General features: G+C 34.7%; 1 long non-coding RNA gene across 1 annotated transcript in view; it reads right to left on the minus strand.

Annotated features, from left to right (window-relative positions):
* The window catches only part of LOC138175765 (uncharacterized), a 63,083-nt gene extending 44,079 nt beyond the window's left edge, over positions 1 to 19,004 (minus strand). The window contains exon 1 of the long non-coding RNA XR_011172082.1: positions 18,894 to 19,004. This is a non-coding gene — a long non-coding RNA (uncharacterized lncRNA). The remainder of the gene's footprint in view (positions 1 to 18,893) is intronic.
* Between the last annotated feature and the right edge of the window lie 5,429 nt (positions 19,005 to 24,433).

The following is a 24,433-nucleotide window of genomic DNA, read 5'->3' on the forward strand; positions in this document are numbered from 1 at the left end:
TCTCTCTCTCTCTCTCTCTCTCTCTCTCTCTCTCTCTCTCTCTCTCCATCTCTCTCTGTCTCTGTCTCTCTCTCTCTCCAGAAGAGAAACAGATAGAAAGATGATCTGCTTTATTTCCCCCCTACCTAATCTTTCTTTCCATTACAGATTTTGTTTTCTCTATTTGGCATGAATTTTCAAAAGAAACTAGTTTTGCTAATATATTGCTTACTTCATGAAGGGGTGTGTGTGTGTGTGTATTTTTATGTGAGGGTCTATGTGTTTGTGTGACTATCCTTGGGGAGAATATATAGACCCAAGGAGAAAAAATATGTATGGCTACTCAGGGAATGAGAAGGCAACTCCCTTCTAAGTTACCTGGTTTTATCAGCTGGGGGCTTGAAGCAAGTCAAAAAAATCATGCTGATTCAGTTATTTGACTCCCTTAGAGAAAAAAAGCCAACAACGGATGACATTTTGGAGATTATTTTGATAAGGAAAATTTCTTTGACTTTCAGTAAATTCCTTTAAGAAACAAAATTCCAAACCAACAGCTTTCCTATCTCTGCTGTTTCTCCAAAATCTGAATCTGAAGACCATCTCACACCAACTGAAGCTCAGAATCAGAAAGTACAAAACAAATAATGTGCAAATTTCTTTTTGTAAACTTTGTAGGCTGTGAAGAATCCAAAGTGAGAATGAAAATCAATATGAAATCTCAGTTTCTGTTCAGGAATTTTACCCCATTATAGCAATGAGTCAGTTGTTTATGTAGCAGAGCAAAAAATCTTTTGTAAAAGAAATGCTGAAATTACAAATGATAGTTTTCATGACTTTTCAGTCATTCTGATGGAGAATCAACTCATATCTGTAGATATAAATCTTCTCAGTACAAGCACACATTGTAGTATACTGGCATAGACTATATAACTGGGACATGCCACAGTAGGTAGTCTCTGAAACATGTCTAGATATCCTTTACCTAGGTCTAGGGTAAACCCAAATCAAGTCATGATGACTCAGGCATTTGTAGCGTGTGATCAATCATTCTCTAATTGACTGTGAAAACTAAAGAACTAATGATTCAGGATCTGCTGAGCTAGACCTGAGTGTGCATACAAAAAGTACAAATCATCTCTCCTTCTACCAACTCCCTTCCCCCCCCCCAAGCTAGAGAATTGTGTTGAATTGCTTTCCAATGGAAGGGAGGGCATGTGCCAGACCTCTAACTTTCCAAGTGGTGGTTTCAAACTCAGGGTCTTAAGCAATCCTGTACATGGGATAGGTCCATCTCTCTTTTGTGCTTGTTCTTTATTGATATTATGTTAACTAGGATTCAGACATCTGAGTGCCCAAGAGATCTCAAGAGTTTGGGAGATCTAGAGGTATTATTAGAGATACTTCTTGTGGTCACAATTGAGGAATAGCTAAGGATTTCAACAGAGGCTGATGACAGCATCTGCACCAGGAGTTAAGACCATCATGGACAAATAGACCAGGAGTAAGACAGATTTATATAGTGGGATTCTTATGGCCTGTCAAAAAATATCTATGGGCTCAACAGAGGCTATGGGACCTCTGAGCCCAACTGGGCTACTCACCATGTAGAAAACTGCATCTAAAAAGAACCTAGTGAGAAAAAAAAGCATTCACAAAAGGGATAAAAGGACACCCAACAACAAGAATTGGGATTTATCACACTATTCCTTATGTTCTCTACATAATTTCACAACCTTTGTCCTATAGGTTTGAGCCCACTATCCCCAAAGAATCTGTATATATTAGAAGAAGGTGGGAGCTATGTTTGGAAGGGAGTGTATTGGACCCATGGATGTATGGGTCCAAAAAGAAACTCATCATCTTTCCCCCTGAAATTCTCTCCCATTCATAACTTAACTTAAACTATTATTGTCCAAGATACCACTATCCTCCACCTGAATAGTCTACCTGTGCCATACCAGGAAACTGAATCACTTCCATTTGAATTGTCTTAGGAAGATTCTGAAGATCACCTGACAGGATAAGGTACCAGACACTCACGTCCTTATTCGAACTAAACTGCCAAGCATTCAAACTCTGCTTCAGAGAGCGCAACTCTGATGGGCTGACCATGATGTTCAAATGCAAAATGTACGCTTGCCAAAAGGACTGTTTTATGGAGAACTCACACAGGTCTTGCCATTCACATAGTGGTAACATACAAGGAAGCAGTAAAAGGACACTCTCAAGGTCTCTCTCAAGAACTTTTGGAATTGATTGTGTGACGTGGGAGACACTGGCACAGGACCGCTCAGCATGGTGTGCCCACATCAGAGAAGGTGCTGTAATCTATGAGCAAAAAAGAATTGAAACAACTCAAAGGAAATGTAGGATGGGCAAATTTGGAGAATCCACCCCAAATGTTCACATAGACCTTTTGTCCTGACTTGTGGTCGAGCATTCCAAGCTCATATTGGTCTGATCAGCCACAGTCGGACACATTGAAGCTTGACTCTAACATGGTGATGTCATTTTGGTCCTCTTCAAGAATGAAGGAGAGTAGCCAACCAACCAACCATCCTCCACCTCACCCAGGCTTGCAACCTACATGTCATCCTTGGCTACTCAGTCTCTATCCCTGTATCCAATCTGTTGTCAAGGCCTGTCGTTTCCACCTTCATAACATCTTCTGTATATGTTCCCTTTCCTTTAACGCTACCACCACCTTGGTGGTAGGTCCTCATTGCCTTAAACCTGGACTACTGCAATGGTTTGAACCTCAGTGTCACTGTCTCAACTATCTCCCCACTCTAGGCCATCCTACAGTCATCTGTCAGACTGAATCTCCCAAAGCACAAATTTTACCATATCAGTTCCCTGCATTCAATCAATTCCACTGACTACCAGTTGCCTCCAGGACCAAATGTAAAATTCTCTGGCTTTAAAAGCATTTCCTAACTTCTCCTCTTCCTATCTTTTTAGCCTTCCTACTTTTTGCTCCTTACAAGCTACACTTCCCCCATACACATAATTTATTCTGTAATCTAGTAACACTGACCTCTTTGCTATTCCTTACAGAAGACATTCCATCCAGCATTGTCACTTACTGTTCCCTATGCCTGGAACTCCCTCCTTCCTTATCTCTGCCTCTTAGTTTTCTTGGCTTACTTTAAGTCTGAGCTAAAATCCACTTTAAGTCTTACTTTAAGTTTGAGCTAAGATCCACCTTCTATAGGAAGTTTTTCCCAGTTTTCCTAAATGCTTATGCTTTCCCGTTGATTATCTCTAAACATATACATATATATATATATAAAATACGCACATATATATGTGTAACCATATATACATGTGCACATATGTATACACAATATATGCATACAAGTACACAAACAAGATATATGTATGTTTGAATGCTCTCTCCCCCATTAGACTCTAAACTCCTTTAGAGGAGTCTTTTCACTTTCTTTGCATCCCTAATACTTAGAACGGCGCTAGGCACAAAACAGATCCTTTTTAAATGGGGAGGAAGGAGAGAATAAAATTGATCAAATGTTTTCTAGATCTTTTCCACAGTATTTATTTATTATTTCTTTTGTATCATTCAGATTAATTCATTCAACATAGTATCATAGTGTTGGATCCTACTTAGCAAAGCAGATTATACCATACTGTTGGGAAATAACTTAGCAATAGAACACATAAATAGTTTTTTCTAAATTGCTAATTGGATCATGATGACAGATAAAACTATTGACCATAATAAAAAAATATATATGAGATTGACTCATAATACTTTTAAGAAAAATATTTTAATAGATGTCACAATACTCAATGATCATAAACATCAAACTACAGGGTGTCCCGAAAGTCTGGACACATATCAAATCTCATTAACTATGCATATTTTCAAGAAATAAAATGAATTAAAATTTCAACAACATTTTATTTAATTAGCATAAATTTTAGACATGACAATTTCATATGGAACAAATACTTTCATTGGCTATTGGGGACTATTTTCCATATTAATGATATAAATTTAATTAATTATTGAGATTTCTTATGTTTCCAGACTTTAGGGACACCCTGTATTTTTAATGAAAAAGTATAATAACCTACAGGAAGAAAGCAAAATCATAGGGAATAAGATGAAGTATATATCTTGTTTTCATTTTTTTCTACTATTGCAGTTGTCTGGAAGATGCTTTCAGTGAGCCTAGAAAAAAATGAGTTTAAATTCTTATTAGTTCTCTTTAATTGTTAAAAAAAAAATTATTTTACCCATCTGTGCAATGGGCTAATGAAATTTTAATATAAAACAGTGATAATAGGATATCAACTGGTCCCAGAACCATTTCTAGTTTAACTCTATTGAATGTGTGATGGAAAGAATAAGAACAACAACAATAATAGCCATTATTATTATAATTATTGTTATATATAATAATATATTATATAATATTTTTATTCTTATATATAAATATTATTATATTTAATTATAATATATTATGTATAAATATTATTATAATTAATTGTGTTGTGTAATAATTATTGTTATGTTATAATATAATATATTATATATAATAATTATTATTATAATTATTGTTGGTAAAACCACTAAAATTATTATAAGTTCAAATGCTTATACTTGAAGAATTAATATTTTTAGTATAAGTTGACAAAATGATGCATATCTATATGGGGTAGAATATTGTTTACTGAAGTGAAATACTTCTGTCTCAGTGAATTTCTAAATTATCCCCAAATACATTTATTTCAAATTGATGTCACTTTATAAAAGTTTATTATTGTTTACATTATTTTTCATACCAGAATAATTTCAAAAGAATTCCACTCAATAAGTTCTATAGAATATTCACAAATTGTTATTGCCTTTATAAAAGAAAGTCTCAACTCTTAACGACAGGGTAAAAACTAAGAACTTTCAATTTATCATAAATATTAGACTGTAGATATTGTGATGGCACACAACACAATCTTTACGCCATGTATTACTACTTTAAGTTTTTAAACAAAAAAAAGGAAGGGTAGGCATATCCTATAAGACCTCATCAACTTTGGTACTCCACCTCATCACTACATTCTGGCTCCGCGAATATAGGACAGAACCATCTCTACCATGCCCTTGTGTGGGAATGCCTTGCTTTTCAGCTTCCTTTTGTGCGTTACTTTTCCCCATTAGATTATAAGCCCTTTGGGGGCTGGGATTGTCTTTCTTTTTTTTCTTATCCCTAGAGCTAAGCACACAATAAATACTTAATAAACATTTGTCAACTATTGCTGTATGTCTAATCAAACCATAAAGCACTAAGATGACTAGAGGATATAGTAGAAAACATAGACCTAGCTCTATATAAAATTGCTCCTACAAAATACTATAATATTTGGCCAGCATCAGAAAAATTATTATATAATTCTTATTACTAATTTGAATGAAATATTAATAGCAATAATATTTGAGTCAGTTTATGAGCTCACCTTCTAGGGTAATTTAATTACAGGAGAACTAGTGGAAAATTGTATATTGTTCCATGGCTTTTATTGTATCTAGCATTTCTTTGTTTTTCAAGGACTTATATTCATAATAACTGACAAATGAAAATGTTTCATAGGTATACTTCTATGGCATTTATTAATTATTTTAATGATTTAGATTAACCTACTCAAAATTGAATCATAGAGCAGATCCTGTTTATTAGAAAAATTCATTATTATACCATACTTTTAGGATATAAATAACATGCTAACAGAACACTTAAATGGACAGTCTCTTCTAGGGTGATTATAATTTGTGACAAATTTTCAATTTTCATGATAATTTTAATAACACAAAATACTATTCTATTTGATCAGTAGAAGAATAGTTACTGTACAGCTCATACTGCTAATATTTAAAATATTAATAACAATACTTTAGCCATTATACAATAAATTGAAGTTTCGTTACACAGTGCTCCTGGACTTTGCCTTAACTTAGACACAAATTTATCTGCATCTGCTTGGCTAAACTGATTATGGTCACACTCATATACACATATTCATTAGAATGGGACCACTACTTTTTGAATAACTGGCATTTAACACAGTGCCTGAAACATAACAGGTACTTAATTAATGCTTATTGACTGACATATATGTACTTCTTTGGTTTCTAAAAGTCCTTGAACATGCTGCTAGATAATTTTTATATTTTCTGTTAAGTTAAACTTTCTTCTAAAAATATAATGAACACAACTGTATTCAGCTTAAGTATAGGTATTCTTTATGTATATGTAAGATTATATGGGGGCGGCTAGGCAGCACAGCAAGTAAGAGCACCGGCTCCAGTGTCGGGATGACCTGGGGATCGAATCCGGGCTCAGACACTTAGCACCCACCCAGAAACATCTGGCCATGTAACCTTGAGCAAGTTACTTAACCCCAATTGCTTAAAAAAAAAAGATTATATGTATATACATATATATGTGCCTACATAAATATACATATCCATCTGGACTTAAGTATCATTATTTCCTATAATGTGGATGAACCCTTTAACAGTATAGTGCTTAAGCCCTTTACAGCAATGTAGAATATCCTAAGGGATTTCTATGGCCAAAGATATCGTCTTATAGACAATCTGGAAGTGATATACAGACATGTGCGTGTGTGTGTTAATTCGTTCAACAATTCTTCATAAAGGGCCAGCTTGGCACAAAGCAATATGCCTAGCTAGCATTAATCTAATATATTAATAGATATAATTAAGGCATAATCTTTACCCTCATGAAGGTTATAATCTAACAGTGACAAAGAAATAAATATAGCAAACATATCCATATATACATACACATAACGCCTATGTCTACCTTTCATGGATATCTTGCCATCTCATTTCCTTTCCACACCTGAAACAGCATCCTCTGGGGATACCTCCAAAGATGATCTTTTCCTCCCCAGATGAATTAATCTAGTCATCTTTGGAAAACCTCCTGGAGATGAGCTATCTATCATGACCAAAGAACGAATGAATGCAAACTCCAATAAGTTCCCCTTTCTAACTTGTTCAAACTTTTCTTGGCATCACCCACCCATATCACCTTATTCTTTTTCCTGCTCTTGATACAGAACTGCTAATCCAATGAATACCACCACCATTTCAGAAAAAGTTATGACCAACATTGCCCTGTCTCCACCTACCATTTGTGACTCCTTAGACAAAGACTCCCTCTTCTGACCACATCTCCCATAAATGTATTATTTGTTCTTATTAGAATATAAGCTCTTGAGGGCAAAAACCTTCTCATTTTTGTATTTACATCTTGAACACTTACACTTTTCATTAATTCATAAGTATGTAATACAATAAGTAGTCAATAACCATAATATAAATATATTGATAACTTGCATATTTATACTCTATTCTAGCATTCAAAAAGCACTTTTGTCACAGTAACCTGTGAAATAGAAATCATGATATTGTCATTGGTGTATACTATATACCAGCTGAACAGAAAGGGTTTGAGCCCAGGCCGTCTGACCCTATATCCAGTGTTACATCCATAAAAAAATAGTGGAGATTTTTTTTAAACAAGAAACTGAAATGGTTGGATCTGTACCTTAGTAAGATTATTTTTTCCAGCAATTTAGAAGATAAGTTGCAGAAGGGAGAGGTTGGAAATTAAGTGAAGACTTCCATAAGGGTTCAAAATAAAGGCTTGGTCTAGAATGGTGGCTTTATTATTGGTGAGATAAATATGGACATAAAACCAACAAAACCTGGCAACTAATTATATATAGGTCTGAGGGAGAGGAAAAGTCAAGAATGACTTGGATATAACACTGGATGATAAGGACAATGGATGCACCCCAAGAAATAGGGGAAGCTTTGAGGAGGAATGAGTTCTTTTTGCAATGTGAAGCTTGAGATGTTTATAGATGTATGGAAGAAGTAATCAAATAAGAAACTTATGATGAAAGAGACCAGAAGTGAGGATCACTGTTGAAACAAGTTCCTGGTAGAGACATCAGGGATGTAGTGAGAGCCAATTGTTAGTAGAGGATGAAAGAGCAAAGAGTCAAGAATGACTACATTTATAAAGTGTCCTTTATAAAAATATAAAAGTAAAGAAAGAGAATAGGTTGTGGGAGGAGAAAAAAAAAGATTAGTTTCTAAGGATCATTTAGATGGAGATATCCAGCAGACAAGTTAGGGATAGAGATGGTAATGAAAATCATAGAACCTATGACTGATTAGTGAGGAAAGTACCTAACATGTTTAAGAGGAGGTAATGGTCAAGAATGTCAAAAGCTAAAGATAAATCAAATGGGATGAGAATTGGGAGTAGGTGACTAAAATTAGGAATTGAGAGATGATTGGTTTCCTTGGAGATTGTGAGTGGTAGAGTTGGAAGTCAGATGGAAAAGATTTGAGAAGTGCATTTTGGGTGAGGAAGAGTAGGCAAAATGTGATGAGATCTTTTTTTTTTTTCTAGGAATTTGGCACTAAAAAGGAGAAGAGATATAAGAGAAAAACAAAGTTTTATTTTCTAAAGAATGGCAAAATCTGGTCATTTTTGTAGACAGTAGGGAAGGATTCAACATATAAAGAAAGACTGGGAATTATAAAAAGAAAAGGATGATTGAAGGATCAAGCTCCTGGAGAAAATGGAAAGAATTATAAGATAAAGGGCAAAGGTAAAGGAGTTGGCCTCAGTAAGGAGAAGGAAAAGAGAAAGACAGGATGTTAAGGATATTTAAGATGTATGGGTAGAAAACAATACCTAATGTCTCTTTGTTCACTGTGAATTGTGAGACAAAATCCTGTCCCAAAAGAAAGGAGGGAGAAGGTGCTGTAGGTATATTGAAGAAAGGATAAGACTTGGAAGGGATACTATGGCATGTGTTCAATCAGAAAAGGGCCAAAGGGGAGGCCAGATGGCACACTGAGTAAGAGTGCCGGCTCCAGCGTGGGGAGACCTGGGATCAGTTCCCCCCTCAGATACTTAACACCCACACAAAATAACTGGCCATGCAACCTTGAGCAAGTTACTTAACCCCGATTGCTTTAAAGAAAAAAAAAGGGCCAAAGGATTAGTAATTAGCAGTGATGGTCCAGTTTAGATCAGTTAACACAAACTGTATTGGACCCAATGAGCAAAGTTGTATTTCTTCCTCTTAGCAAAGCTCAGTAGCTTGGGAAAAAGAGTTGAAAGGTTAGATAACGGGGATTATCCAAGATTAGGGTCAGCAGAATAAAACTGAAACATATATTAACTAAAAAATCAGAAAACAGGGAAAGTATAAAACTTTATTTAAAAATCTGTATATAGAGCCAGAAGATCACAACACAAAAATTATTTTCTTAAAAAAATTTCTAAGCAAATATAAATTGTTTGGACTTTAAGATTTTATTGAAAATTTTTCTTTGTTTTTTTATTGTTTATACACATTTTAATAAATATGCTTGTAATTTTTAAAAGGCAAGCAAGTAAAGACCTCAGATTACTGACTTAAGCAATATAGTATCTTAACAGCCCTCAGTTTAGGAAATTGCTCAGTTTAAATCTGAAGGACCTCTTATAGTAATTTGAGTGATGATATATTAGCTAAGCATCATACCCTATAATCGGTAACATTTTAAGCATTTGATTATCTCTGATTCCCAGGATTAGCTCTTGCAAACATTCATTATGGAATGAGGCCTGTGCTGTATATCTGCATTTCAAGAGGGAAGGGTTTTGTATGATTTAAAATGCCACTGACAATTGTTTGATTGATACAGGAAGAGATCTAATACTGATGAGAGTGAACTACTGCATATGTGAAGGGAATAATAACAAGGCAGATTTTCCCTGGAGAAACCTTGAAGAAACTGTTTTAAACTTTTTTTTTTAAACTATTACCAGGCTGCAAAAAAAAGACACACTAGAAAAAATATCTCAAAGCGAAACAGGGGGATACCAATCAAGAGAGCAGGAGACATATTACAAGAGCAACAAGACAGAGTGAGCAAGCCTTTGAATTAGTCTCACAACCCACTTCAGACAAAACGCTGTGTACTGTGTGTCCCAGATTCTAACAGCCAAAGAAAATGGTAATGATCTTACAGAGACCCAGGGCAACTGGCAAACCCTAAAGCAGAAATTCATTGCTTGGTTTGTGCTTGTGCTGTGAAACTAACCTAAATATAGCTTGACCATGACATCGAAATATCTTGTAAGAAGTGAAAGAAGGTAGAGCCAAAACATTCAAAAGACAAAAACAACAACAAAAAATCTATATACCCCAAGTTCTATATGGTCTTTTTATTTGTTGTTGTTCAGTTATGTCTGACTCTTCATGGGGTTTTCTTGGCAAAGACACTAGAATGGTTTGCCCTTTCTTTCTCCAGCTCATTTTACATATGAGGAAACTGAGGCAATCTGGATTGTGACTTGCCCAGTATCACACAGTTAGTAATTGCCTGAGGAAGACTTAAATTCAGGTCTTCCTGATTCCTGGCCTAGGGCCTGTATCCACTATACCACCTAGCTGTTCCACCTGTTTATCGTTTAGTTGTTTTTCAGTCATGGCCCCATTTGGAGTTTTTACACATCTAGAAAAAACTTACATTGTTTCCATATTCACCTTGAAGTATTTTCCTTTATTAACCAATCATTTAAAGTAGACAAGAGAATTTTAAAGTGGGAAGGAAGCTTAGAGATAAGTAATCCAGTCTAAAGCCTTTTAAATTTTATTCAAGGAAATGGAGCTCCAGAGAATGGAAATTACTTCCTTAAGGTCATACAGCCTGTAAATAAGTCCCAGAATTAAGACTAAATCATTCTCCTGACTTCAATTTCACCCCAAACTCCAAGAATCTGGAACGTGGCATACCATGCTCTATACTCTACTCCACTAATTTTCATAACTTTCTTTTGCAAATGTTAGCTAGCCTTTCAGAACATGTCAGAAGTTATTCTTGTCAGTTGTGGAATAGAATGCTCTTGCTAATTTAAAGGAAAACTCATATCAAATGCTGACTGCTGTGCCCAGACTCTCAATGCTGCTGATTCTCATTTAAAAATAGAACATGACCACTATGAGTAAAAATTGTTTTTTAACATCTCACATGATAGTGGGAAAAACCTCCCAACAGGTAGTCAAATACGAAAAACCAAGTGCAGATGTTTTGGGAATTAGAAGCACGTGGTAAAGAGGGCACTAAATTTGAAGTCCAAAGAAATCAGTTTGAATCCTGACCCTGTCACTTATAGCCTATGTTATCATGGACAAATCATTCAATGACTCTGGGCCTCAGTTTCCTTTCCTATAAAAATCAAGACAATAACGCTTCCATGGTTGTTTTGAGAAGCATGCTTTGTAAGCTTTAAAGTGCTATTCGAGTTATCTATCTGCCATTTATTTTCCACTGGTAGCTTTTATTTCATTTTTAAATATTTTTTTGTTTACTCAATTACACATTAAAACAATTTTAACATTTTTTGAAGCTTAGAGTTCCAAATTTTATCCCCCCCCCCAAGATGGTAAACAATCTGACAGAGGTTATACATGTGCAATCATGTAAAACATTACCATATTATTCATTTTGAACAAGAAGACTTGAAGAGAAAGAAAGAAAAATAGTATGCTTTAGTCTATATTCAGACAACATCAGTTCTTTTTCTGGAGATGTAACATGTTTCATCATGAGTCTTTTGGAATTGTCTTGGATCATTGTATTGCTAAGAGTAGCTAAGTCATTAACAATTCATCATACAATATTGCTTTTACTGTGTACAGTGTTCATCTGGTTCTGCTGAATTCACTTTGCATCAGTTCATGTCTTTCCAGGTTTTTTTCTGAAATCACCCTGGTTGTAATTTCATTAATATTAAAATGATATTTTAAAAGAATCAGAGAGAATGAATGGGCTGGGGAGTGGGAGTGGGGAGGCAACTTCTGTCATCAGTTGCATAGTATTAGTTTAACAACAAGTTAGGGAAGAAGTTCATGATATTGAACATAAAAAATAGAAGAAAGTTGATTGTAAACCTGAATTAGTTATCATTGTATCCAAATTACCTTAATCAATTAGGCAATAAGCAATTATTAAGCACCTACCCTGTTCCAGGAAAAATGTGCTAGTTCTAAAGGGAGAGAAAACAAGTATGTATATGTATATAAAAATATATTCATATAAATATGATTTATATATGCACACTTGCATATAGAATAAATATGAATACAAAGTAATTAAATATAAAGTAATTTGAGAGGGAAAGAACTAGCAGGGAGAGAGGTAGTCAAGAAAGACTTCATATATAGAAAGTGGGGTTTGAGATGTGTCTCGGAAGAATAAGATTCTATGAGCTAAGGATCAAGAGGGAATATATGTATATCAGGCATGAGAGCCATCCATCACAAAATTTTGGAGTGATAGGATGTCATTTCCAAGAGGACCAGTCCAGATTATCACAGAGTATTGTCAGAGAGGGGGAAAATATACAATGAAGCTAGAAAGAGAAGTTTGAGCCAGGTTTTGAAGGGCTTTTTAAAAAGTTTTCCAAATGCCTTTTTTTAGCTTTTGAAAAGCTAAACAGATTTATATTTGATGCTAGAGATAATGGGGAGCCCCTGGAATTTACTGAGTAGGGTAATGACATGGGTGGATATGCACTTAAGGAAAATCACTTTCTGTATCTATAGAGATATATAACTTTAAAGACATATCTATCTACATAAGTGTATTTAATGGAAGAAAACACAAGCTTAGCAAATGTAATCTTAAATGTAAATGATATATGACTGGATAAAACGATCCTCCAAAGAAAGATAATGGAAGAATGTAAAAAATAAACAAGTATATAAAATAAATAACACATCTAACAATTGATATAGTGGGGGCAGGGAAGGGATGGTGTGAAATATATAATACTTCCAGCTACTCTAAAAAAAAAGTACAAGTGGTAATCAAATTTCTAGTTAAGATAACAATAAAAACTAAACATGGAGTAACAATCCGGACACTGCATTATGCATAAAAGTACCAGACAGTAGAAAAAAAATAATAACATTAAACATATGCACCAATTGACAAAACATCTAAAATCAACTGTAAAAAAGAAACACCATAGTAATAATAAAAAGGGATTTTAATATTCTTCTCTTGGAGGTAGATAAATTCAGTAGAAAGGAAAATTAGGAAAAATGTAGAGTTGAACAGATTTTTTAAAAATAACATTTTTTAAACTTAAGTTCACTTCTGAAGAGGAAGAATAAAGAATATAGTTTTCTTGATATCTTGCAATCTTAACACCTTTGCATAAAATGATCATGTACTGGGAATAAAGGGATGATTAAAATATTAAAAGATTCAATGATAAACATATCCTTCATAACCCAGAATATAATAATAAGTAACTGAAAAATATGAGCAAACGTATAAGCCTAAATAAAAATTAAGCAATTAAAATATGAATAATGATCAGAGACCAAATAAAAGAAATTATATTTGTGATAAAGATCCTTACAAATCATAAAATCTTATAAGAAAAAAATGCGATTTTGAAAAATGTACAAGGTGAACTAGCAACAAACAGAACAGAAACGAAAAGAATTATCAGAAACTACCATGCATAATTTTATGACAAACAAATTGATCTGATAAGAAAAAAAAATTCAGGGCAGCTAGGTGGCACAGTGAATAGAGCACCAACCCTGGAGTCAGGAGGACATGAGTTCAAATCCAGCCTCAGACACTTGACACAATTACTAGTGGTGTGACTTTGGGCAAGTCACTTAACCCCAATTGCCCTCCAAAAAGAAAAAAAAAATCCCTGTTTTCTGATGATATTGTAATGTACTTAGACAACCAGGGAGAATCAGCAAAGAAACTGTGATGATAAATAGTTTCCTCAAAGTAGTTGGATGCAAAATAAATCCATAGAAGTCATCAAGATCTTTATATGTTATTAATATAACCCAGGAGGAATTAATTATAATGATTCTCTGCAAAATAAAATGCACAAAATGTTTGAGAATTAAACTTATGAAGATTTTTGTTGTTGTTTAGTCATTTTTCAGTTGCGTCTAACTTTTCAAGACCCTATTTTAGGTTTTCTTGGGAAAGATGCTAGAGTGGTTTTCCATTTCCTTTTCCAGCTCATTTAAAGAAGAGGAACTGAGACAAATAGGGTTAAATGACTTGACCAGGGTCACACAGCTAGTGTCTGAGGCCACATTTGAACTCAGGTTTTCTTGACTCCAGACCCAATGCTCTATCCACTGTACCTGCCAACTTATTAAGATAATGGTAAAATTTGTATAAATGCAGAAATTGTATAGGAAGAAAAGAAATGATTGGAAAAGTAGTGCTCCTTTGCTCTGTGTATATTAAATAATAATACTTTGTAAATTAATTTATGTATTTAACATACCAGTTACATCACCAAGGAGATTCTTAATAAACTTGACAAAGAAATAATATAATTTATTTGATGAACATGTGATCTCAAATCACAAGGGAAATGATGAGAAAAAGTATAACTGAAAGGGGACTCTCAGATCTTAAAGTATATGTTATAAAGCAGTATTCATTAAAAATAATTGGTAGTGGTTTTGAAAAAAAAATCAATGAAACAGGCTACAAAGGCAAGTAAGCAAGCCATCAATACAAGAGCACAGTGTTTGATAGTCCATATAATATAAATTATTAGGAAAAGACTTTCTTTTTTTTGATAAGTAATTCTGACAAAGCCAGAAAGTTATTTGACCAAAATTATGTTTAGGAAAATATCTTATATTACATATCACTATAAATTTAAAATGGATATGACCTGTACTATTAAAGGGCCACATAATTTTTTGAAATTAGAAGAGAATAAGAGAGGGCACCTTTCTCAACTATTGATGCGGTGGGGAGGAAGGAAGGGAAAGAATTCTTAACCAAACTTGAGAAAGAGAAGACAGTATCATAAAATGAAGTTCCAGAATTGGAAGGAACCTCAAAGGCCATCTAGTTCAATCAACTCATTTACACATAGGGAAACTGAGGTTCAAGGAGGTTAAGTGAAGTCTTTGCCCAAGATCAAATAGGCAGTGAACATTAAAATTAGGAATTGAACCTAGGTCACAAAAGACAAAATTAGACGATTTCTATTACGCAAAATTACAAAGCTTTTACATGGATAGCATCAACAAAAGTAGGATAAAGAAATGTTATTGTACAAAAATATTGGTATCAACTATCACCAATAAAAAGTTTAATGCCCAACAATATAGAGATTAACACAACTATACAAAACCAAGAGATATTCTCTAATAAAATACATGCATTATCAAAGGATACAAGCAGTTTCCAAAAGGATTGTAAATTATAAACAATCATTAGAAAACATGCTCTATATCACTAACAATAAAGGAAATACAAATTAAAACTGCAATTTTACCTCTTTTCTTAGAAATTGGTGAATATGACAAAAATGATAACGGTTATTATTGGAGGAGCTTTGAGAAGATCAGCAAAAAATACAAAAGCAAACAGCAACAACAAAAACTTTTGTCATGGTTGTGGTATGTGATCCAATAATTCTGATGTCAATTTCCAGTTAAACAAGAAAACTGAATAAATTCATGCCTTTTGAAGAAGTGAAGCCACTACTGAGTATATAACTCAAGGAAGTTGAAGACATAAACTCAGGTCTAGCATACATAAAAATGGAGGAATACTTTCTGGTAACAAAGAATTGAAAACAAAGTGGTTGGCCACCAGTTGGTTAAAAGGGTATATATGAGGAATTCGGAGACACAGGAAAACTGTCAGAATCTTATACGGTGTGAAATTAAATAGAGTCAAAAGCACCATTTGCAGGAGGACTACAATTATGTAAATGCAAAGATGACTAAAAAGCAACTTAACTTTGAGTAACTGAAAAACCAATGATGGTCCTAGAGAACAAAAAATGAAACATGCTGCCCTCCACACAACAGAGGTAGTGAACCAGAGTGCCAGACGAATTGTCATATGCTATTTCCTTATAGGGTATTTTGGTGTAATTGTCTTTTTTTTATATATATAAGGAAGTATACAATTTGGAAGTAGGAGGAATTATCTTTTTTTCCAGAAATTAGTATGATGGAAAATAAAAAAGCAGCTAGGTATTCAGTAGGTAAAACAGTGGGATTTTGTGATTCTAAGCTCTATCTGCCTCCAGCTATGTTGTAGACCAAAAGTCAAGGAGTCTAGGTACTTACCTTAACTCAGCCACTAACTGGTTATTTAGGAACTCACTTTCATTCAGCTAATACATATTCAACAATTCAGTTTAACAAACTTTTTTTTAACTTAACCTGTCAACCCTGATTTATTATTTCTTTTTTAAATTTATTTTTTCAATTAATAAGCACTTACTTTGTCTCCCTCCTACCATCTAACCTTCCTCACCTTCAACATTTATTAAATACTGCTTTTTAAAGGCATGATTAGAAATGGGAATACAAAGGCAAAAATGAAATACCCTCTGACATCAAGTAGTTTACATTTGAAAAGGAAATACAACATGTACATAAATATTCAGGGGAAGATGAATTGAGGGAGGAAAAAATAATCTAACAACTGACAGGTCAGAGAAGGCATCCCAAATACTTGTCACCTTAGATGAGCATTAAAACAAGACAAACATTATGAGAAATGGGTATAAGAAGGGAGTACAGGGAAATGATGGATCGATTTCTGAAGGAGGTTTCACAATGGGGTATTAAGTTTTAAGGGAAGCTAATTTTCCTGGAATGTAGAATTCCCAACGTACAGTGATAAAAGAAATAAAGCTGGGAAGACATGTAAGAGTCAGATTGCGAAAGTTCATAAATGCCAGACTATGGAATTTGTGTCATTGTTCAGTTGTTTTTCAGTCATGTCCAACTCTTCATGACAACATTTGGTGTTTCTTGGCAAAGATACTGGAGTGGTTTACTATTTCTTTCTCCAACTCATTTTTTAGATGAAGAAACTGAGGTAAACAGGGTGAGGCTTGCTCAGGATCATACAGCTAGTATGTGCTTGAGGCCCGATTTGAGCTAAGGTTTTCCTGACTCCAGACTCAGTACTCTATCCACTGTGCCACCTACCTGGGGGTTGTACTTTATCCATAGGCAATGGAGAGCCACTTAAGGTTTTTGAACAGGGAGGAGAAAGATGATGTGGTTAGCCTAAGATGGGTTTAGGAAGATCATTTGGAAAGTTGTTTGGAGGATAAAGTGGGAAGGAAAAAGACTTGGAAGCAAAGAGACCTGTTAGGATCCTATTATAAAAATCCAGGTAAGACATAATGAATGATTGGTTCATTGTGGGAATATGAGCAGAAAAATGAAATGCTGGATAGAGAGAATCAATCAGACATAGTAATTGATTGTATTTGGTGAATGAGGAAGGAAAAAAGGGGCAAGGGTACTCTAAAAGCTATGAACTTGAGTGACTATATATGTACCATTTTGTCCTCAACAGGAAGAAAGATATTTGGAGGAGACAATTTTTTAAGAAGGAAGAGAATTGCCAAGAATAATGGAAAAGTAGTGTTGTCTTCATACCTCTTCCTGTGAAACAGGTAGTGAAAATGTTAGACGTATACCCTCACAGTCCTTACAATCTACTAGAGAGATAGGTCACATGCACAAATATCACACATATAACCATAATAATAAATCAAGAACATAGTACTTTCTTCACAATAGCTCTATTATGTGGTGTAAATATGATCCTTATTTTACACACAGGGAAGCTAAGGCACAAAGAGATCACACAACAAAAAATTAACTCAGGTGGGATACAAATTCAGGTTTTCTGACACAAAGACCAACTCAGACCCAACATTCTGCTTCTTTATATGAGACAAACTCTTTTGACCTCCTGAAATCATTGATTCTTCATTTGTGAAGTGAGAAGCTTATCTCTCTGGTCCCTTCTAATCCACTAAGTATGGGACATAGAAGAAGACATTAAGAACTATTGTTACAATGAAGTTATTAATGAATTTTTAATCCATTATGACAAAGTCGCAGCAGTTTTTTTTTTTTCCATTAAGAACTGATATAGGAGCGGCTAGGTGGTACAGTGAATAGAGCACTGGCCCTGCAGTCAGGAAGACCTGAGTTCAAATCTTACCTCAGACTCTTAACACTTACTAGCTGTGTGACCTTGGGCAAGCCAATTAACCCCAATTGACCTGCCTTCTCCCCTCCAAAAAACAACAACAATCAAAAACAAGAACTGATATTAAATAGTCCCAACCCATAGACCTGCTTTCAGGTGTACATGGGCAAAGGAAGAATATTATAAATTTTAGAGAGTCTGGCACTTTTTATTCAGAATTACTAGCAGAAATCCAATCATATGTCTGTACAGAAAGCACCATATTCTCTCAATTGTTTATAAACAATTACCTTTGGTTAGCAGAAATAAATAGAATATTTTAAATATAATTTGAAAGTTCGTGGTAGACAGGAAATTTCCAAAAGAAAACCTTTAAAAATTTCCTTTCAAAGGCATAAATATTTTTTGAGTTAGAATATTTTTTAAATCTTTATTTTTTTCAACTTAGATCATTGATGTACATACATTAGAAATCAGCATATTAACATCAAAACTAGTTCCACCATTCACTTCCAGATTATTAATTATCCAGGAACAAAATGACAAAAGTAAAATAAAAAGTCCAATGAAGTGGTTATACAGATTCCAGAAATAAAGCAGCCTAAAATAATAGGATTAATAAGCTAATATTAAGAAAAACGAAAAATATACTAAGGTATATTTAATCACTTTCAATCTATGGATTGGTTTGTGTACTGAGGGATTATAGGGAAGCAAAGACATGACAATCAGATCAGAATTGTGAAGTAAATCAACTAGTGTGCTCCAACTGGAAGTAAAATTCTTGGACTCTTCTTGGTCTTACCTTTTCCTCTGCTTTTCCTTGGAATCTAAGTTTGGGGGGCAATTCTGAGTGTGCCTGCTCTAGGCAGATGCTTCTGTTCTCGAAGCCTAGAGACACAGGAAGTAGTAGGAGGATGTGCAGATGGCAAGGAGAGGGTGGGAGTGATATTTCAAAATGTGGGTGGGACCAATGCAAAGTTGGCAGCCTAAATGGAATTTCTGTGGGCCTGATGATTGCTGCAAACTATTTGCAAGTCTCCATAGGTCTAAATGCTGTCCTACCTACCACTTTATTGAAAATAGCCCCCAAAAGAAGGGGGATGTCTCCCAACAAGAGATTTGTTTATATTGCAATTAACAAATAGTAATCAATCAGTGAACATTTGTCAAGTACCTACTATGTGCCAGCCACTGTGCTTGGGCAATGGATAATGCAATTTTTTTTCAAGGCCCAAAAATTCAAGGATATGTTATTGTGATTCACTGGTAGCTTCCAAAAGATACTGAATATATAGGGGCAGGTACATTTTTCCATTGTTCATTTGACTATTAAGGAAAACAAAAAAACCTGGAGTACTGGGTAAAAGCACTTTGTGGGAAAAGTTTTCATATTTTAATGAATCGTTATAGCTACTTGGTTTTGGCATTGTATATCCACAAAATGCAAACTTGATGAGTGTCAAGCTTTACACGCTTCTGCCAGCATGGCTCAGTTCAGTTGCCAAGAAAAATGAAACCTGTGGTTTAGGGTCAAGGTATCTGGTCTCTGCATCTGTTTGATCTCTCACCTCTAACTTGTCAGTTGCTCTACCAGAGTGAGTTCCTAAGGCATGACACTACATTCTCCTACCTTGTAAGACAACATTAATGCATTTTCCATTTTGTTCCTTCTTTGATGTCTGTCTCACAGTGAAACAGTGAAGTTTCCCTTAGAAAATGTATCTGGCTTCAAAAAAAAACAAACAACCAAACAAACAAATTTCTCTTAATTTATCTTCTCTAATAAAGCAACCAAAAAGAGAATATAAGGTTTAAAAGTGAATAGGTTGGTAGATTATGATAAATAGAAACCAATCGCAGCATTGATCACTGAAGCAAAGCACTGACTAAGGTCCACCATTCATCTCCTCACAGGAAGGTGGTCTACTCTCATGACCTGAATGCCAGGTAAGCTTTCATTCTTATTGTTCACTCCAGTTGTCTGAAAACAAAGAGATGTCAGAGGTGATAGAATTGTATACAGTAAGATAAAGGAACATGACATCCTCTCAAAGGGAAGACAAGTAGAGGCAGAATAAAGAGTTTGATCAGAATGGAAAGCGAAAAGCATGGAAGGCAGAAAAAAATATCATATGAACTGACAATTCAGCTTGCCATATTCAAAGTTTAAAATGGAAGTAATATATTTTATTTCTGGCTTCTATTCATGATAACTAATTTGACTCAAAATAAGAATTAACAATTCATACTATTTTAAATGTTTATTGTTTCTGGCTTTTCTTAATGAAGAATAATAATAGGAACTAGCTGGGGTGGCCAGGTGGCACAGTGAGTAAGAGCACTGGCCCCAGAGTCGGGATGACCTGGGATTGAATCTGGGCTCTGATACTTAGCACCACACCCAGAAATAACTGGCTGTGTAACCTTGAGCAAGTTACTTAACCTCAATTGCTTAAAAAAAAAAATAATAGGAACTAGCATTTTGATTAAGGGTAGCTAGGTGGCACAGTATAGAGTGCCATGTCTGGATTCAGGCAGACATGAGTTTAAACCTAGCCTAAGACACTTACTAGCTATGTGACCCTGGGTAAGTCACTTAACCCTGTTTGCCTCAGTTTCCTCATCTGTAAAATGAACTGGGGAAGGAAATGGTAAGCCATTCCAATATCTTTGCCAAGAAAACCCCAAATGAGGTCATGAAGAATTGGACATGACTGAAAAATGACTGAACAAAAACAATATTTAGATAGCACTTTAAGGCTTCTGAGTGGTTTATATATATTTTTTCATTTACTCCTCAGTAAGACCCTGCATGCTAGGTACTATTCTCAACCTCATTTTACAAATAAAGAAACTGAGGCCGAGAGAGGTTAATGGCCTTTCCTAGGGTCACACAACTAGCAAGTATATGATGTAGGATTAGGACTTATATCTTCTTAACTCCAAGTGCAGGACTCTAAGCATTATGCTATACTGCCTCTAGGAATGGACAGGGAAGCCTACTGTACCATGGGCAGTCCAAGTATCTTCTACATGATATATATGAGAAGGAAGAATTCTCTACTTATACCCATAGGCCTGCATTGGGATTCAATAGAGCATTTTAAAATAAACTAAATTAAATTTAGCATTCTCTTTTGTTTCTTTTAATAATTTATCAATTTCAATATTTAAAGGTTCTTCAATTTCACTGGGGTGGGAACTTCCTTCAAAACAGGTTGTCATCCATCTATAAATTAATTTAGCAGTTTCTGAAATTTTTTGTTTCAGATTTTCTTTATAACCTTAAAAATTGAGGACCTAGACTCAGACACTTAACACAAAAACTAGCCATGTGACCTTGGGCAAGTCACTAAACCCCAATTTCCCTCCAAAAAGCAAAAAAAAAAAAAAAGATTGAGGACCAATCTCCCCCAAGAGCTTTTGTTTATGTGGGTTATGTTCAATGGTATGCTGTAAATGAGAAGAGATCATAGAATATAACATTCCAAGAGTAAAATGCATATACAGGCATATACATATACATCTATATGTACAAATGTTCATATATGTGTCTACATACCGTGTTTCCCCGATAATAAGACACTGTCTTATTAATTTTTTTGGACAGAAAAACACCAGAGGGCTTATTTTCAGGGGAGGGCTTATTTTAATGAACATTGTCAGCAATTTTAATAAACAGGTAAATGTGAACAAAAAAATGTACCTTTATTCAATAATGAATTCAATAAAGAACAGGATGACGTGCTCACTGCTGCAGCTCTGATTGGATGCAGCTCGGAGTGCGGCGTGCATTTCACGGGGGGGGGGGGGACGGTGCATACAGAGGGTACCATAATGTAGCGTGTAGTGCAGGGGATCACCTTCACTACAGTAGCAATCTCAATAGGGCTTATTTTCGGGGGAGGGCTTATTTTAGAGGAATCTTACGCAGTAAGGAGAGGGCTTATTTTCGGGATAGGTCTTATTATCGGGGAAACAAGGTATGTATATACATATATAGACACATTTATGTATATATGAGAGAGAGACAGAGACAGAGAGAGAGAGACAGAGAGACAGAGAGAGAGAGACAGAGACAGAGAGAGAGAGAGAGATCCATGAACAACTTACTCTGCAAATCTGAGAGAGAGAGAGAGAGATCCATGAACAACTTACTCTGCAAATCTGATTATAATTCTTTGGGTCAAGGTGGAATTGATCTTTAATGGAGAAGAAGGATTTTAGGCTTTTTTTTCATTAAAAATGAGAGCTGAGTAAAAACTTTGAAATAGAAACACAAAAACCCAGAGAAACATAGAGTGTAAATTTATTTGAACAAAGGGAAAGAGATATATGATGGTGTAGTGCTAACATTATATAATAAGAAGAGAAGAAACAAGGATCTTTTTAGAACTTCAATATCTTCAAAGAGTATTGAAGTAGTTAAATAATAAAAACAGAGATTCTTTAGATTGATTGGATCTATTCTGAGGCTTGTAACAAAGAAAAGTAAAGATTAAAAAGAATATGCTAGTGTATCATGAGGCAACTACACTGTATGATGGATTGAGGAATCCGTACTTAGAATGAGGAAGACATGAGTTCAGTCTTGCCTCACTGTGTAAACCTACGCAAAGCACTTAACTTCTCTCAGCCTCAGTTTTTTCACCTGTAAAGTAGGAATAATTGTACTTTCCTCACAGGGTTGTCGTGAGAATTTAATGGGATAGCATGTGTAAAGTACTCTGCAAATCTTAAAGCATCATGCAATTGCTATTACAGTCTCTAAGGGAAAAAATGAGTAGCATTTGCTATACTTTATCATTGTGGTATGTGAGAAGAATATACAAACATGGAAGATGAATTTCAGTCTTATCTAAAATGGACAAACAAGGGTTGAACTCACACACATACATACACATAGTTTGGTATAAAAAATAAATTAAAGTCAACAGGAAGCAAGTGGGGGATAAAAAGGAGGTAATGACCTTCAGCAAAACAAACTTTCCAACCCTGAAGGGGGCAATTAAAAAGGAGGTTGGTGTTTGTGGTTAAATCAAAGAACTAGAATCTAAAGGGTTGAATCTAAGATTTGAATCTAAGATAGCTTCTTTGATGGCTGGGGGATGACTGAACAAATTGTGGTATGTTAATATAATGAATTGTTATTGTGTTTGTAAGAAATAAAGAAATTATCAGAGATTTCTAAGTAGTAAAGAGATCAGAACCAGGAAAACAATTTTTATAAGGCAAAACATATTTTTAAAAAAGAATTCTCAAAAATATTATAACTCTGATTACTACAATGACCAACCACATCTTCAGAAGTTCTGTGAAGAAGCTTGGTACTCACCTCCTGATGGAAATGTGGAGGACACAAGCTGCAGAAAGAGGCATATTTTGGGATATGGCCACTGTTTTTATTTCTTTTTCTTGACTATAGTTATTAGTAATAAGGGCTGGGGGGGGTTCTTAGTTTTTCATTGGGGACATGGGGGGTTAACAATAATGATGTCAAACAAAAGAGAACATTTTGAAAATGAAACAATTTAAATTAAGACATTCACAGAAAAGAACAGAAGGAAATTCAGAAGGCAGCACAAACCAGATGATTTGGAAAGTAATGTGTGGAATATATTATATACTTTTCTTTTAAGCAAGTGGAATGAAATGGAGATTTATGGTTTCATAAAAAATCCTCTTTTTGTGTTCTGCTGTGTATATGGAAATGTTCTTTTTGGGGTGTTTAAATTCTAAAAAAAATTTTTTAAATATTGAGTTTGTAGTTTTGAGACAATAATCATATAACTTCTCTCCAGAGACTTTTCTTCAGCTTCATGAGAGAATTCACTATTCCAGGAACTCACACTTAACTGGACATTCTAGATCCACTCTACAGGGGGACAGGATCCCCCCCAACCACATACCCCCAGAGAACAGAAATATACAAAGATGAAGGCTCTGTTAGGGTGACTGATACACGTTTCCAAATTCTATTGTGCTGTGATTTTTAACAGAATATCTGCCCATAAACTCTGCTATTTTGGAATGAAGGGGACTATAAATTTTAAGGCTATCCCTGTGTCTGAAACTTAAACTCAGAAGTGTCAAACTTTCTGGTTCCAGATGTGTGTGCTAGAGCCAGTTCAAATGGACCCTCAAATTTTCAGTCTGAGTGTTACACTTGAGAAATCAGCAAAAGTCACAAATCAAAGTTTGATTCATTGTTTTCTTGATTGTCTCAACTTAAGAAAATGTAGAAAATGTTAATGATGTATATTAAACCGAAAAATGCATCCTACATACATTATTTTTTCTCAGAGAGCTTGTGGTTAAACATCTACCACCAATCCCCTGGTC

Source organism: Petaurus breviceps, unplaced genomic scaffold, assembly GCF_028583685.1.
Source record: "Petaurus breviceps papuanus isolate PSGF00001 unplaced genomic scaffold, PetGlider_PUasm1.0 79, whole genome shotgun sequence".
Taxonomy (NCBI): Eukaryota; Metazoa; Chordata; class Mammalia; order Diprotodontia; family Petauridae; genus Petaurus; species Petaurus breviceps.